Source organism: Notolepis coatsorum (assembly GCF_963971535.1).
Source record: "Notolepis coatsorum genome assembly, chromosome: 2".
NCBI lineage: Eukaryota > Metazoa > Chordata > Actinopteri > Aulopiformes > Paralepididae > Notolepis > Notolepis coatsorum.
In genome coordinates, this window is record NC_140166.1 from 223,348,244 (window position 1) to 223,363,322 (window position 15,079).

General features: G+C 42.9%; 1 protein-coding gene across 2 annotated transcripts in view; it reads right to left on the reverse strand.

Annotated features, from left to right (window-relative positions):
- traf3 (TNF receptor-associated factor 3) overlaps positions 1-10,472 on the reverse strand; it is a 92,037-nt gene extending 81,565 nt beyond the window's left edge. For both annotated transcript variants that reach the window (XM_084307388.1, XM_084307387.1), the window contains exon 1: positions 10,220-10,472. The gene's annotated coding sequence lies outside the window, so the exon portion shown is untranslated. The remainder of the gene's footprint in view (positions 1-10,219) is intronic.
- Between the last annotated feature and the right edge of the window lie 4,607 nt (positions 10,473-15,079).

A 15,079-nucleotide genomic window follows, 5' to 3' on the forward strand; every position in this document is an offset into this window, starting at 1 on the left:
TCTACTTCCTCAGGCGCCTAAGGAAGTTCCAAGTCAGCCAGAAGATCCTTAAGAACTTCTACTCATGTACAATAGAGAGCATCTTGACCGGCAACATCACCTCCTGGTTTGGGAATAGCACTGCACAAGACCAAAGCAGACTACAAAGAGTGACACGTTCAGCCGAACGCACAATTGGAGGGGGGCTCCCCACCCTCCAGAACATTTACTACAAGCGTTGCAAGGGCAAGGCTAAGAGAATCATTAAAGACTCCAGTCACCCGAACAACTGCCTCTTTGAACTGCTGCGGTCAGGCAAGCGATACAGGAGTCTCAAGGCGAGCACAGAAAGACTCAAAAGAAGCTTCTATCCCCAGGCCATCAGGCTGCTAAACGAACAATGAATGAACACTACACAACAACAACCACCAAACGCACATAGCACACACATCCACACGCACACACTCACTTTAAACAAACACACTGTAGCACCCACTCCACACACTTATAGCACACACCCACTTTAAACAAACACACTGTAGCACCCACTCCCCACACTTTATATTTATGGATGAAGGATTGCACTACAACTCGTACACCTTACTGTAAATTGTACCTAAAATTGTACCTCATCCCATTTCTGCTTTGCACTAGATAGTACTGTACATTAGTACACTGCATAGTATTGTGTATTGTATATTATATGGTAACTCAGAACATTGTACATATGTCTATACCGAACACTGTGACCTCATTTTCTTCTTCTAAATTCATGCTATATTATGTTATTATGTTATTTGATACTATCTTGTCTAGCACAGTCTCTGGAGCGTAACAGTAAGAAGCATTTTGTATGAAAGTATTCTGTACTTCTGTATGACAACTATTAAAGAACTTGAACTTGAACTTGAACTTGAGCTAAGCTTATTGATCCCTAATCCCTACCCCCTTAGCCTATAGCTTGGTGATGAGTAGTAACAGCTCTTATCACCATCAGTGATTGGTCAGCAGAGGAACGGAAGCGTTTAATCGTATGACAGAAGGGACTTTACAGAGGAGAGAGAACAGCGTCAGTGTTTAGTTATTAATGAAAATGAAAGTGCTCGTCTGGTTATAAAAGACTTACTGTAACTCACCAGTTAAATGCGTCACTGTGGATACTTTACACACAAGCAATGTGACATGTGTTTAACCCCCACCCCCCTCTTCTAGAAGCTGCGTCTGACGCACTAAAACTAACACAGGATTGTTCTTCGTCGTGGGGGGGGGGGGGGGGGGGGGGGGCAGTCGACCGGAATTTCTTCAACATTCTGATAAGAACTTGAGGTGGTGAGGAGATATTAATAATATAATAATATATTATTAATATTCATAAAGATTTTATTTCATTCGATATCTGATTGGGGTGTAAAGGTACACATATCCGTACCGAACCGTTTCAGTGTGTACCGTACCGTACCGAACGGCTGTGTACCGAACGAATACAACTAGCGGCGATGTGTTTTTTCACAATCTAATATAATTTTTTTTTTTTTTTTTTTTTTTTTAACAAGTCGATTATTAATTTCAATATAGAATATTCGTCGACAGCCCTACAAGTAAGGGATAATGTATAGCTACGAGGTCATTGTCGCAAAATAATTGACCGACACGGATTTTAAAATACAGAGCCGCCTCGGCGAGGTGTTTTAAACGTCAGTGAAGGTCAATTATTTTGCGATGATGACCGAGTATTAGCTATACATTATCCTGCTTATTACATGGCTAACTTACTAACAATATACCTAATTCATTTTACAAAATCGACAATGCAGACGCAGTTGTTCTGTGGCTCTGTCAGCCCAAATAAAGTGATTATTATTATCGCCTGCAGCCGGCAGGTGTGTCTAATTGCACTGAAACAGTGTGTGTCAGTAGGGGCTTGATTACTCCAGCTGCAAAAAACAATAATCACCGGTGGTTATCGAAAAATAATTCACAGCTGTCAGGGGCTATTGACCAATCACAATCAAGCATTTCAGCGAATGTTAAAACGCCATGTAATAAGTACAATTAGTAACTGCACACTACCTCACCCCTGAGTGGAACATGGAAAGCCAAACGTTCCCCCACTGTACCGAAAACCTGCACCGAACCGTGACTTAAAAACCGAGGTACGTACCGAACCGTGGTTTTTGTGTACAGTTACTTACACCCCTAATATTCATAAATGTTCTATTTCATTCTATATCTGATGAGGCTAGTCGTTCAGTAAGGTAAACAGCCCCCAACCAGACACTAGAACTAGAAGATGACCCAGCTAGTGTCTGGCTGTCTGCTGCTAACTTGTCCAGGACCCGCTCGGCAGCTTCACACAGACCAACACTGGGCCCCCCGACCCTGGGTTTGACAAACAGCAAGTCAGACTAGACACTTATATGGAGAAATTAAAGGTTTCTCTGTAGACCAGACCTGCAGTTCAACCAATAGTTACATCATCACACAATAACTATATATATATATATATATATATATATATACATTAATATATACATTAATATATCATGTTATTAATGTCCATCCACATGAGACTCACCAGGACAACAACAACAGACAGACAGACAGACAGACAGACAGACAGGCAGACAGACAGACAGACAGGCAGACAAATAAGACACAGACAGACAGAGTAGCAGGCAAACAGACAAGACACAGACAGGCAGTCAGACTAAGACAGACAGACAGACAGACAGACAGACAGACAGACAGACAGACAGACAGACAGACAGACAGACATACAAGCAGACAGACAGACAGACAGGCAGGCAGACAGACAGACAGACAGACAGGCAGGCAGAAAGCCAGGTAGGCAGATAGACAGACAGACAGAGACACACAGACATACAACATATAGGTTGCAAACACATGACAACATGCTTCTAAAGCATCTCTTCTCCCCTATTGTCCTGATACTGAAGCCTGGACCAATAAAACACTGAACACCCACAATATGTTCCCATACAATATTAGATGCTGGCATATATTCATAATAATGATGATGGTGATAAGTTAACAATAAACATTTTATTTATCAGCAAGGCACCCAGGGCCACTGTACAAAGGCATCAGCCAACAACGGTCAACATTCCAATACTGGTTATTGTTAAACATTCAAATGCATTAAAATCAGGGAGTTGAATGAAATAATGTTTCGTCATAAGCTCAATTGTGTCATAGGACCACCTACTGTTGTACAATATGGGTTCTCTAGTCGAACACTGTAACGCAAAAGGTTGAATCAAACACGGCAGCACGTCATGTTTTCGTTAACCCTTTCACTGCCACACTACAGAAGGTTAACCATTTACTATCACACTACCGACGGGTAACTGTAGCACTGTACTCCCTAAATGTAGCACTAGTCAACGGTACAGGAAGTCCTTCATTCCGACAGCCATCAGACTTTACACTGCATCACTGAGCACAGGGTGACAGTACTACCTTCCTGGACTCTTACTTTTGAAACAACACTGTTCAATATTACACTTACTGAAGACTTCTGTATATTTTTACTAGGGATGTCCGATATTATCGGCCGACCGATATTATCGGCCGATATCGGCAGTAAAATGTGATATCGGAAAATATCGGTATCGGTTTAAAAAAAATAAAAAACAATAACAATATTTGTTATATATATATATCCAGTGAAATTATTAGTTACCTGAAATTATTCAGTTTTTTGGACGGGGAAACCCTGCATATATCGGTATCGGTTGATATCGGTTGATATCGGTATCGGAAATTAAGAGTTGGACAATATCGGAATATCGGTATCGGTAAAAAAGCCAATATCGAGCATCCCTAATTTTTACTGTATATTTTATACTAGAATGTATATACATAACATACGAAATGTGAATCCCGGTCACTCAGTACTCTATCATTATTATCTTATTCTTAGGCCTATTCTATTCTTATTCTTAGGCCATTTTGTTTTGTTATTCTTATTCGTGACTTTGTTTCGTCTAAATGTTTACTGTGAGCGATTTGTAGTGTCAAATTTCTCTCGGGATAATTAAAGTATTTCTATTATATTCTATTCTATACATCCAAGTTAAAAAGGATGGAGGCATCGCACCCCCTACTACTCGTTTGCATAAATTAACTAAATATATCTCCCTTGTTAAGACTTTACAGGGGGGGGGGAGTTTGTGCAGAAGGAGGAGCATACCGGTACATTTCCCTTCCCAACCGATGAGCTGTACTGTAACGTCAGGCTTCTTCTAATGTTAGCCGGTATATTTCCAGGCTGTCTGTCTTTGTCTCGCTCCATCTATCCCGCTGGGTTGCTATTGAAACAGCTCGTCCTTCCAGGATGCTTTTAAAAGCTGCTGAAGCGTCGGCGCTATTTCAACTGTAGCGAATAATGAACGCATCTGTCTGTCTGCCTGTCTGCCTCGTTTCACCGGGTCTATTACTGTCCGCCTTGTTGTTATTGCTGCACGCATTGTCATTTTGTTGAACAAACGCTCATTCTTCAAGCTACTTTAACTGCAACGTATAGATGTCAATGTGACTGGCTTTTGTCGTGTCTGCTCGGTGTCTGTGTGCGCGTGTGCGTGTGTGTCACTATATATTAGCTAGCCAATGCAGCAGCTACAAGCATCACCACAATGGGTGTCTGAGATTACCTCATCCCTTGCCTAATTCAAACCCCTCTTCTCCTGTTCCCCATACACACACTCTCTCTCTCCCTCTCTCTCTCACAAACACACACACACACATTTGGCTCTTTCAACATGTTGCCATTACATTCTGTTATCCAACAACCACACACATACACATTACACACACATCTCGGATTTGACCCCACAACAGAGTATGATAGTGTTTAGCTTACAGTGAAACAACAGGCATCATATCTCAGACTATACTCACATGAATCAGTATTATTAGGGATGCCCCGATCGATCGGCCAGCGATCGGTATCGGCCGATATTCAGTATAAATATGAGATTGGGCAATTACCATAATGCTTTCTAGTCGCAGATTGCGAAAACCGATCGATGGCGCGAAAAACATGATCCAATTCTCAGTGGAGTTGGAATGAGTTGCATGAGAGAGCGAGTGTGTGAGAGAGAGTGTGTGTGTGTGCGAGCGTGAGAGAGAGTGTGTGTGTGTGTGTGTGTGAGAGAGAGAGAGTGTGTGCGAGCGTGAGAGAGAGTGTGTGTGTGAGAGAGAGTGTGTGTGTGTGTGAGCGTGAGAGAGAGAGAGTGTGTGTGTGTGTGTGTGCGAGCGTGAGAGAGAGTGTGTGTGTGTGTGTGTGTGCGAGCGTGAGAGAGAGAGTGTGTGTGTGTGCGAGCGTGAGAGAGAGAGTGTGTGTGTGTGTGTGAGCGTGAGAGAGAGAGTGTGTGTGCGAGCGTGAGAGAGAGCGTGTGTGTGTGTGTGAGCGTGAGAGAGCGAGTGTGTGTGAGAGAGTGTGTGTGCATGAGAGAGTGTGTGTGTGTGTGTGTGTGTGTGTGTGTACGAGCGTGAGAGAGAGTGTGTGTGTGTGCGAGCGTGAGAGAGAGAGTGTGTGTGTGTGTGAGCGTGAGAGAGAGCGAGTGTGTGTGTGTGTGTGTGCGAGCTCGCGTGAAAGAGAGAGCGTGTGTGTGCGAGCGTGAGAGAGAGAGTGTGTGTGTGTGTGTGTGTGCGAGCGTGAGAGAGAGCGTGTGTGTGTGTGCGAGCGTGAGAGAGAGTGTGTGTGTGCGAGCGTGAGAGAGAGTGTGTGTGTGTGTGTGTGCGAGCGTGAGAGAGAGCGTGTGTGTGTGTGCGAGCGTGAGAGAGAGAGTGTGTGTGCGAGCGTGAGAGAGAGCGTGTGTGTGTGTGCGAGCGTGTGAGAGAGAGTGTGTGTGTGTGCGTGTGTGTGTGTGTGTGCGAGCGAGCGTGAGAGAGAGAGCGTGTGTGTGTGTGTGAGAGAGAGAGCGTGTGTGTGTGTGTGTGCGAGCGTGAGAGAGAGAGCGTGTGTGTGTGTGTGCGAGCGAGCGTGAGAGAGAGAGCGTGTGTGTGTGTGCGAGCGAGCATGAGAGAGAGAGCGTGTAGTGGAGACAGCGGAGCCCCGCTAACCCATACGCTACACTGCCCCAGGTCGCGTCTATTCGAATCCCAACCGGTTCATGCTTCCGCGTTCGCGTTTTGCGCTCTGATTGGCCACTGACCCCCCCCCCCCCCCCCCGGTATGAGCGTAGAAATAATGCGTGGACACTTTGAAATGGGTATCACAGTAGTAAGTCCTACTGTAGAACATGACATATTAGCATGACATCTGATTTATTAATGCCAATACTAAAGATTAGGGACAAACGCAGTTGGCACAAGTGTAAATCATGGATTAGTCACTCAGTTTAAACATCAGACTTAGTTCACCTCGTTCGTCTGCTGCCTGTGGATCCTATGGTCACAAGTTCAAATCACTCTTGGTTCAAGTTTTTATTTTTTTTACGTTTAATTAATTTTATTTAATTTAGCTTCGGAGGTGATTGCATTGCACCATGGTGATCCACTCAACAGGTAGCGATTTCAAAATGAGATTCGATTCAAATGTATTGTCATTATACAGCACAATACATACATATACATACATACACACCATCCAACCAGAGTGGATAAATTAATTAAACGTAAAAAAAAATAAGAACTTGAACCAAGAGTGATTTGAACTTGTGACCATAGGATCCACAGGCAGCAGACGAACGAGGTGAACTAAGTCTGATGTTTAAACTGAGTGACTAATCCATGATTTACACTTGTGCCAACTGCGTTTGTCCCTAATCTTTAGTATTGGCATTAATAAATCAGATGTCATGCTAATATGTCATGTTCTACAGTAGGACTTACTACTGTGATACCCATTTCAAAGTGTCCACGCATTATTTCTACGCTCATACGGGGGGGGGGACAAAACTAGCGTAGGTCAGTGGCCAATCAGAGCGCAAAACGCAAACGCGGAAGCATGAACCGGTTGGGATTCGAATAGACGCCCCCAGGTCGCTGAGAGACAACAAGCATGCCGTGAAGACCCGCCCTACTCGGCCTCTGATTCGCAGACTGTGGGTGGGGGAATGTGATTGGACCAAAGCAGAGTAGACAGACACACACACAGACAGTGGAGCAGTCGAACATGCAGACAGAGACTCAGCTTGCAGTTGAGATAGCGGATAATATTGACTTGTTGCGTTGTGGCGATGTCTCGCAGATAATACAGATAATACAGATAAATATGAAAAGTATCATTTGCTCAGAGTCCAGAGAGAGACAGTTGTGGTTCGGTCCGGATCTCGACCGGAGTCCGGACTTTGAGAATGCCTGTGTTAGACCTACAGTATAATACTGCCAGCTGCTATAACAAAACCAAAAACGATCGGTATCAGCTAGCGGGGGTAAAGGTACACGTTTCAGTGTGTACCGTACCGTACCGAACGGCTGTGTACCGAACGAATACAACGGTATGTTAACCGCCCACCGGGGGCTGTTTTTTTCCACAATCTAATATTATTATTATTTTTTCTTTTTTTTTCTTTACAAGTCGATTATTAATTTCAATATAGAATATTCGTTGACAGCCCTACAAGTACAATTAGTTAGTGCACTGCACACTACAATACATCACCCTGAGTGGAACATGGAAAGCCAAACTTTCCCCCACTGTACCGAAAACCCGTACCGAACCGTGACTTCAAAACCGAGGTACGTACCGAACCGTGGTTTTTGTGTACCACCGTTACACCCCTAGTATCGGCCGTGTATCGGCCGATATGGCTCATAGATGATCGGTGGCAAAAAAACTTGATCGGGGCATCCCTAATCAGTATGGTAGTGTTTAGCTACACTGTAAAAAAGGCATCATATCTCAGACTCACATGAATCAGTATGATAGTGTTTAGCTACACTGTAATAATAACAGGCATCATATCTCAGACTCACATGAATCAGTATGATATGTGTTTAGCTACACTGTAATAATAACAGGCATCATATCTCAGACTCACATGAATCAGTATGATAGTGTTTACTACACTGTAACAATAACAGGCATCATATCTCAGACTCACATGAATCAGTATGATAGTGTTTAGCTACACAGTGTAATAATAACAGGCAGCATATATCATATCTCAGACTCTACTCACCTGAATCAGTAGGATATGATAGTGTTTAGCTACAGTGGAACAATATCTCAGACTCTACTCACATGAATCAGTAGGATATGATAGTGTTTAGCTACAGTGGAACAATATCTTCTACTCACATGAATCAGTAGGATATGATAGTGTTTAGCTACAGTGGAACAATATCTCAGACTCTACTCACATGAATCAGTAGGATATGATAGTGTTTAGCTACAGTGGAACAATATCTCAGACTCTACTCACATGAATCAGTAGGATATGATAGTGTTTAGCTACAGTGGAACAATATCTCAGACTGTACTCACATGAATCAGTAGGATATGATAGTGTTTAGCTACAGTGTAACAACATATCTCTCAGACTGTACTCACATGAATCAGTAGGATATGATGGTGTTTAGCTACAGTGAAACAATATCTCAGACTCTACTCACATGAATCAGTAGGATATGATAGTGTTTAGCTACAGTGGAACAATATCTCAGCCTGTACTCACATGAATCAGTAGGATATGTAGTGTTTAGCTACAGTGGAACAATATCTCAGCCTCTACTCACATGAATCAGTAGGATCGTGTTTAGCTACAGTGGAACAACATATCTCAGACTCTACTCACATGAATCAGTAGGATATGATAGTGTTTAGCTACAGTGGAACAATATCTCAGAATCTACTCACATGAATCAGTAGGATATGATGGTGTTTAGCTACAGTGTAACAACATATCTCAGACTCTACTCACATGAATCAGTAGGATATGATAGTGTTTAGCTACAGTGGAACAATATCTCAGACTGTACTCACATGAATCAGTAAGATATGATGGTGTTTAGCTACAGTGGAACAATATCTCAGAATCTACTCACATGAATCAGTAGGATATGATAGTGTTTAGCTACAGTGGAACAATATCTCAGACTCTACTCACATGAATCAGTAGGATATGATAGTGTTTAGCTACAGTGGAACAATATCTCAGACACTCTACTCACATGAATCAGTAGGATATGATAGTGTTTAGCTACAGTGGAACAATATCTCAGACTGTACATGAATCAGTAGGATATGATAGTGTTTAGCTACAGTGGAACAATATCTCAGACATGTCAAACCCAGATTCGGCTCAAATAAGGGACTAAACACGTTTCGCAATTATGCCACATCAATGTGGAACGCCCTACCCAAAGCTGTAAAGGAATGTGGATCACTACCCACTTTCAAAACCTCTCTCAAGGGACACCTACGGGAGACTGCAATTCAACACTGGCCCCTGTAAATATCCTAACCCAATCATTCCAACCCCCTCCAATGTACAGTCATTTACCTAGTATGGTTTTGTCAATAGTTCAATGTACAATTGTGTTTGTTTGTACAGTGTCTCCTCCCCCCCCCCCCTCAATGTACAGTGTTACTTGTTTATACAGTGTGCCCCCCGCCCCCCCCCCCCCCCCAACCACCTCCAATGTAAATTACCCAGTATGGTTGTCAATATCCCAATGTACCCAACCCCCCCCACCCAACCTCCAATGTACAGTTTCTACGTCAAATGTATATACTCCCTTTTCTTGACTCCTTCTGTATCACAAACAGTACTGTATTTGCAAATCTGGTATGTCATAAATGTATAGATGTAGCAGTACTGACTATCTGTATGTCATGTATGTCATATATGTCTATATGAATTGAAAATGGGGGACCCTGATGGAAACAAGACAAACGTCTTTCTCAGGTCTGCATCCCCTTAACAATTGTATGTATTGAGCCGTACTGTATTGTACCCATTCTGCAATCTGTTAAATAAAGTTTTCATTCATTCATTCATTCAGACTCTACTCACGTGAATCAGTAGGATATGATAGTGTTTAGCTACAGTGTAACAACATATCTCAGACTCTACTCACATGAATCAGTAGGATATGATAGTGTTTAGCTACAGTGGAACAATATCTCAGCCTCTACTCACATGAATCAGTAGGATATGATAGTGTTTAGCTACAGTGGAACAATATCTCAGCCTCTACTCACATGAATCAGTAGGATATGATAGTGTTTAGCTACAGTGGAACAACATATATCTCAGACTGTACTCACATGAATCAGATGGGACCGGAGGGCCACTGCCAGGCTGGTGTTCCAGAGAGAGACCAGTGTCTGGGGGTCTGGAGGAGCAGAGAGGTGGTGTTGGGGGGGCTTCAGCTAAAACACCGAACACCGGGCGAGTCCCGTCCGCCGGTGAAAGAAACACACACCTTCTTCACGCCACGGCCCGCCGCCATCACGGTTAACATTCCAAAATACCGCTGGAATGGCGTGAGAGTCCAGAGAGGGGGAACAGAACCGCGGGTTCGAGAGCAGAGCAGCGCCGCTGTTGATGTGTGAGGGCTTGGAAACCCCCCTCTGCTTTACTTCCGCCCAGGAAACCCCCGTCATAAAGACATGCAGCCAGTGAGGGTGAGTGGCGGGGTGCAGCGCGGCGTGGTGGCCGCCAGGTGGCGGTGTTCAGCGAGTTTCGTTATTTTAACACAAAGAAAAATTGTAAACCTGACTGACAGTACTGTATCTGTATGTATGGGAAATGTTGTGATGATGCTTTTCTGAGAAGACACTGTCATCCATAGGCGTTTCCACACACACACACACACACACTACATAGACTTACATTAATTCTGTAACCCTGGGGGTTTACACATACACTGCCTTTTTATTCTATTTTAATGTGTACTTGGTAAATGGTAAATGGCTGCTTTTTTATATAGCGCTTTTATCGAAAGCGCTTTACAATTTGTTACTCACATTTTTACCCATTCACTCACACATTCACACACTGACGGCGGAGGCGACCATGCAAGGTGCCAACCTGCTCATCGGGAACAACAAGGGGTTAAGTGTCTTGGGAATCGAACCGGGAACCTCCGGATTGCCAGATGACTGCTCTACCCTCCGAGCCACTGTCGCCCCTCCACTGTACTATAATTCTGTGGCCTGTATGTCTTCTACTACCTGTACCCCCCCTCCCCATGTTGCTATGATGCCTGAAGTTCCCCAAGGGGATCAATAAAGGAATATCTTAACCTTAACATAAACCCAACCCTAACCTGAACCTAACCCTACCCCCACATGGAACGGTAACTAAACCTTTGGCTAGAGAAGTTAAACGCTCATAAAACTAAAACTCCCTCTGAGCTATTCAAACGGTCCATCATTATCTATAAACACAGACGACCGTCTTCCTATGAGCTGGAATCCTAAGTATCAACACTTGAATGTGTGATGTCATCAACTGGCACTTTTTGAAGTCGGTCCAATTTGACGATCAATTTCGGGGGCGACTTCAAATATGTAAATGAAAGGGAAAAAAATTTAGTTTGACTTTTTTGTTTGTTCTTTGTTATTTTTATATATATTTATTATTTGAACGGCTTAAGGCTATATATGTAGGCCTACTTGATGTTTGTTTGTTATGTTGCATATTTGAAATAAACTTCAATCAAATCAAATCAAACATACAATTTTAGTTTGAGCCATTACATCCAAATTAGTTGTATTTAATTAACCCTTTCACTACCACACTACCAAAGGGTTAACCCTTCCACTGCGACAATACAGAAGGTTAACCATTTCACTGCCACACGACAAAGGGTTAGGTGTCCTAGGAGTTGAATCACCATGGTTACTGTCATAGTGACCTAGAAGTTAAATCACCATGGTTACTGTCATAGTGACCTAGAAGTTAAATCACCATGGTTACTGTCATAGTGTCCTAGAAGTTAAATCACCATGGTTACTGTCATAGTGACCTAGAAGTTAAATCACCATGGTTACTGTCATAGTGACCTAGGAGTTAAATCACCATGGTTACTGTCATAGTGACCTAGGAGTTAAATCACCATGGTTACTGTCATAGTGACCTAGAAGTTAAATCACCGTGGTTACTGTCATAGTGACCTAGGAGTTAAATCACCATGGTTACTGTCATAGTGTCCTAGAAGTTAAATCACCATGGTTACTGTCATAGTGACCTAGGAGTTAAATCACCATGGTTACTGTCATAGTGACCTAGAAGTTAAATCACCATGGTTACTGTCATAGTGTCCTAGAAGTTAAATCACCATGGTTACTGTCATAGTGACCTAGGAGTTAAATCACCATGGTTACTGTCATAGTGACCTAGGAGTTAAATCACCATGGTTACTGTCATAGTGACCTAGGAGTTAAATCACCATGGTTACTGTCATAGTGACCTAGAAGTTAAATCACCATGGTTACTGTCATAGTGTCCTAGAAGTTAAATCACCATGGTTACTGTCATAGTGACCTAGGAGTTAAATCACCATGGTTACGTCATAGTGACCTAGAAGTTAAATCACCATGTTTACTGTCAGTGTCCTAGAAGTTAAATCACCATGGTTACCGTCATAGTGGCCTAGGAGTTGTTCCACTACTCAGTGTCTATGGAGCAGGTCCAGGATCTGTCTCTACACATATTGTACTTGTGCTGTACGATGACAATGTATTTGAATCTAATTTAATCTGATAAGAAGAGGCCTTGCACGGAATGTTTGTTCTTCCAACATGGCTGCCTGAGACCATCTGTGCAGTGGTAGAGTAGGTGAAACGCTGGAAAAGCACAATATTACTGTTACACTCTGACTTGTGTACAAGATCCAGTAATAAAACAACTTGATTATATTTCTGTTGATATATTTCTCACATATCAACACATAGCAACTGTTGTTTCTTCCAACATGGAGGAAGAATAGAATAGAAATCCTTTATTAATACAGAGGGAAATTCGGTACTACAGATCGCTCACATTGAACAATAAACATTTAGGTCAACAGGACTAAAATAAGAATAAGAAGAATATAATAATATTAAAAATAAGAATAAAATAGAATAAAGAATCAAATAAAATACGGTCCAGGATATACATTCTGGTATGTATATATACATTCTAAAATCTTAAATATAAACTATACAGCCAAAAATATACAGAAATGTACAGTAATAATATATAGTACAATGTACAGTAATAAGTGTAAAAATGGGCGTTAAAAATATTCCAAACGGCCTGGTGAGCTGCTCCAGGGTTTGTCTCTTGATGACATCATCACCGGGGCCGGTCTCTCTGGCGCTCAGCTGAAGGAGAGACTTGTCCCTTGATGATGACATCATCACCAGGTCCGGTCTCTCTGGCGCTCAGCTGGAGGAGAGACTTGTCCCTCGATGATGACATCATCACCAGGTCCGGTCTCTCTGGCGCTCAGCTGAAGGAGAGACTTGTCCCTTGATGATGACATCATCACCAGGTCCGGTCTCTCTGGCGCTCAGCTGAAGGAGAGACTTGTCCCTTGATGATGACATCATCACGGTCCGGTCTCTCTGGCGCTCAGCTGAAGGAGAGACTTGTCCCTTGATGATGACATCATCACGGTCCGGTCTCTCTGGCGATCAGCTGAAGGAGAGACTTGTTCATCTTCACAAATCTAAACTGAACTGCATCAGCGACATAACACACAATGAATTAATGAATGAATGAAAACTTTATTTAACAGATTGCAGAATGTTTACATGATCAGGGTCCCCCATTTTCAATTCATAGTGACATTTATGACATACACAACATACATGACATCATGACATTTATGACATAGGGACATACATGACATACAGGTATATAGTACTGTTACATTTGTGACATATATGATATGCAAATATACAGTACTGTTACCCATAGATCCTAACAGAGAATATACATATGATGGGGAGGAGACTGTACATTAGGAGGGGGTGGGTGGGGAGAGAATATATACATGCGGTGGTGAGGAGACTGCCTACTAGGAGGGGGTGGGGGGGTTTGGCCATTTACGGTGGCCAGTTTCTAATTGCAGCCTCCCGTAGGTGCTCTTTTAGAGCGGTTTTGAATGTGGGTAGGGATTCACAGTCCTTTACAGCTTTAGGCAGGGCGTTCCACATTGATGTGGCATAATTGCGAAACATGTTTAGTCCCTTGTTTGAGCCGAATCTGGGTTTAACATGATTTGTTGAGCTTCCTCTGGTGTTGTGGTCGTGGTATTCACTGACCTTTGGGAAGTATTTTGACATGTACATGGGTACCTTAGTCGTATAGTGTATCTTGTAGACCAGGCCCATTGCAAGTTGATGTACTCTGTCGTCGGTGAGGTGGGTTCTAGGAGTAAGGTCAAGTAGTAGTCTGACCAGTTTGTTTTGTGATGTTTGTAATCTTGTTTTTAGCGCCTTTGAGGTGCTTTGGTACCATGAGGTGCAACCATAGTCGTAGTACCCTTGAATGAGTGCTCCTGCCAGAGTCTTCAGGGTGTTCTTGTTTACCAGAGAGGAGATCCGGTACAAGAATCGAGTTCGTTGGTTGACTTTTTTTATTACATTGGATGCCATTTTGTCACAGGAAAGATTTGCCTCTAGGATGGACCCTAGGTATGTAATGTCATCTTTCCTTCTGACAATATTGTCACCCACTGTAACTGAGAAGCCGTCGGTCTTGCTGAGTTTGTTATTTGAACCGAAGAGAATGGACTCTGTTTTGCCCAGGTGTAATGATAGTTTGTTATCAGCGAGCCATATGCAGATTCTGCCTAGTTCTGAGCTGAGGGTTTTTTCAACCTGTAACTTGTTCTTGTCAGAGACCAGCAGGGCTGAGTCGTCCGCAAACAGGAACAAGTTGCAGTCACAAGCTGACGACATGTCATTTGCATAAATTAGGAACAGTAGCGGTCCTAGTATGCTTCCTTGTGGAACACCACAGCTCACTGTGAGGGGGGGGGGGGGGGGGGTAGGGTACCGTTTACCTCCACCATCTGTTCCCTCCCCTCAAGGTAGGATTGCATCCAGCTCACTGATAGACTATCAAAACCAATTGCTTTTAGCTTGTCAATCAGAATGGAGTGATTGACCGTGTCAAAGGCCTTTTGT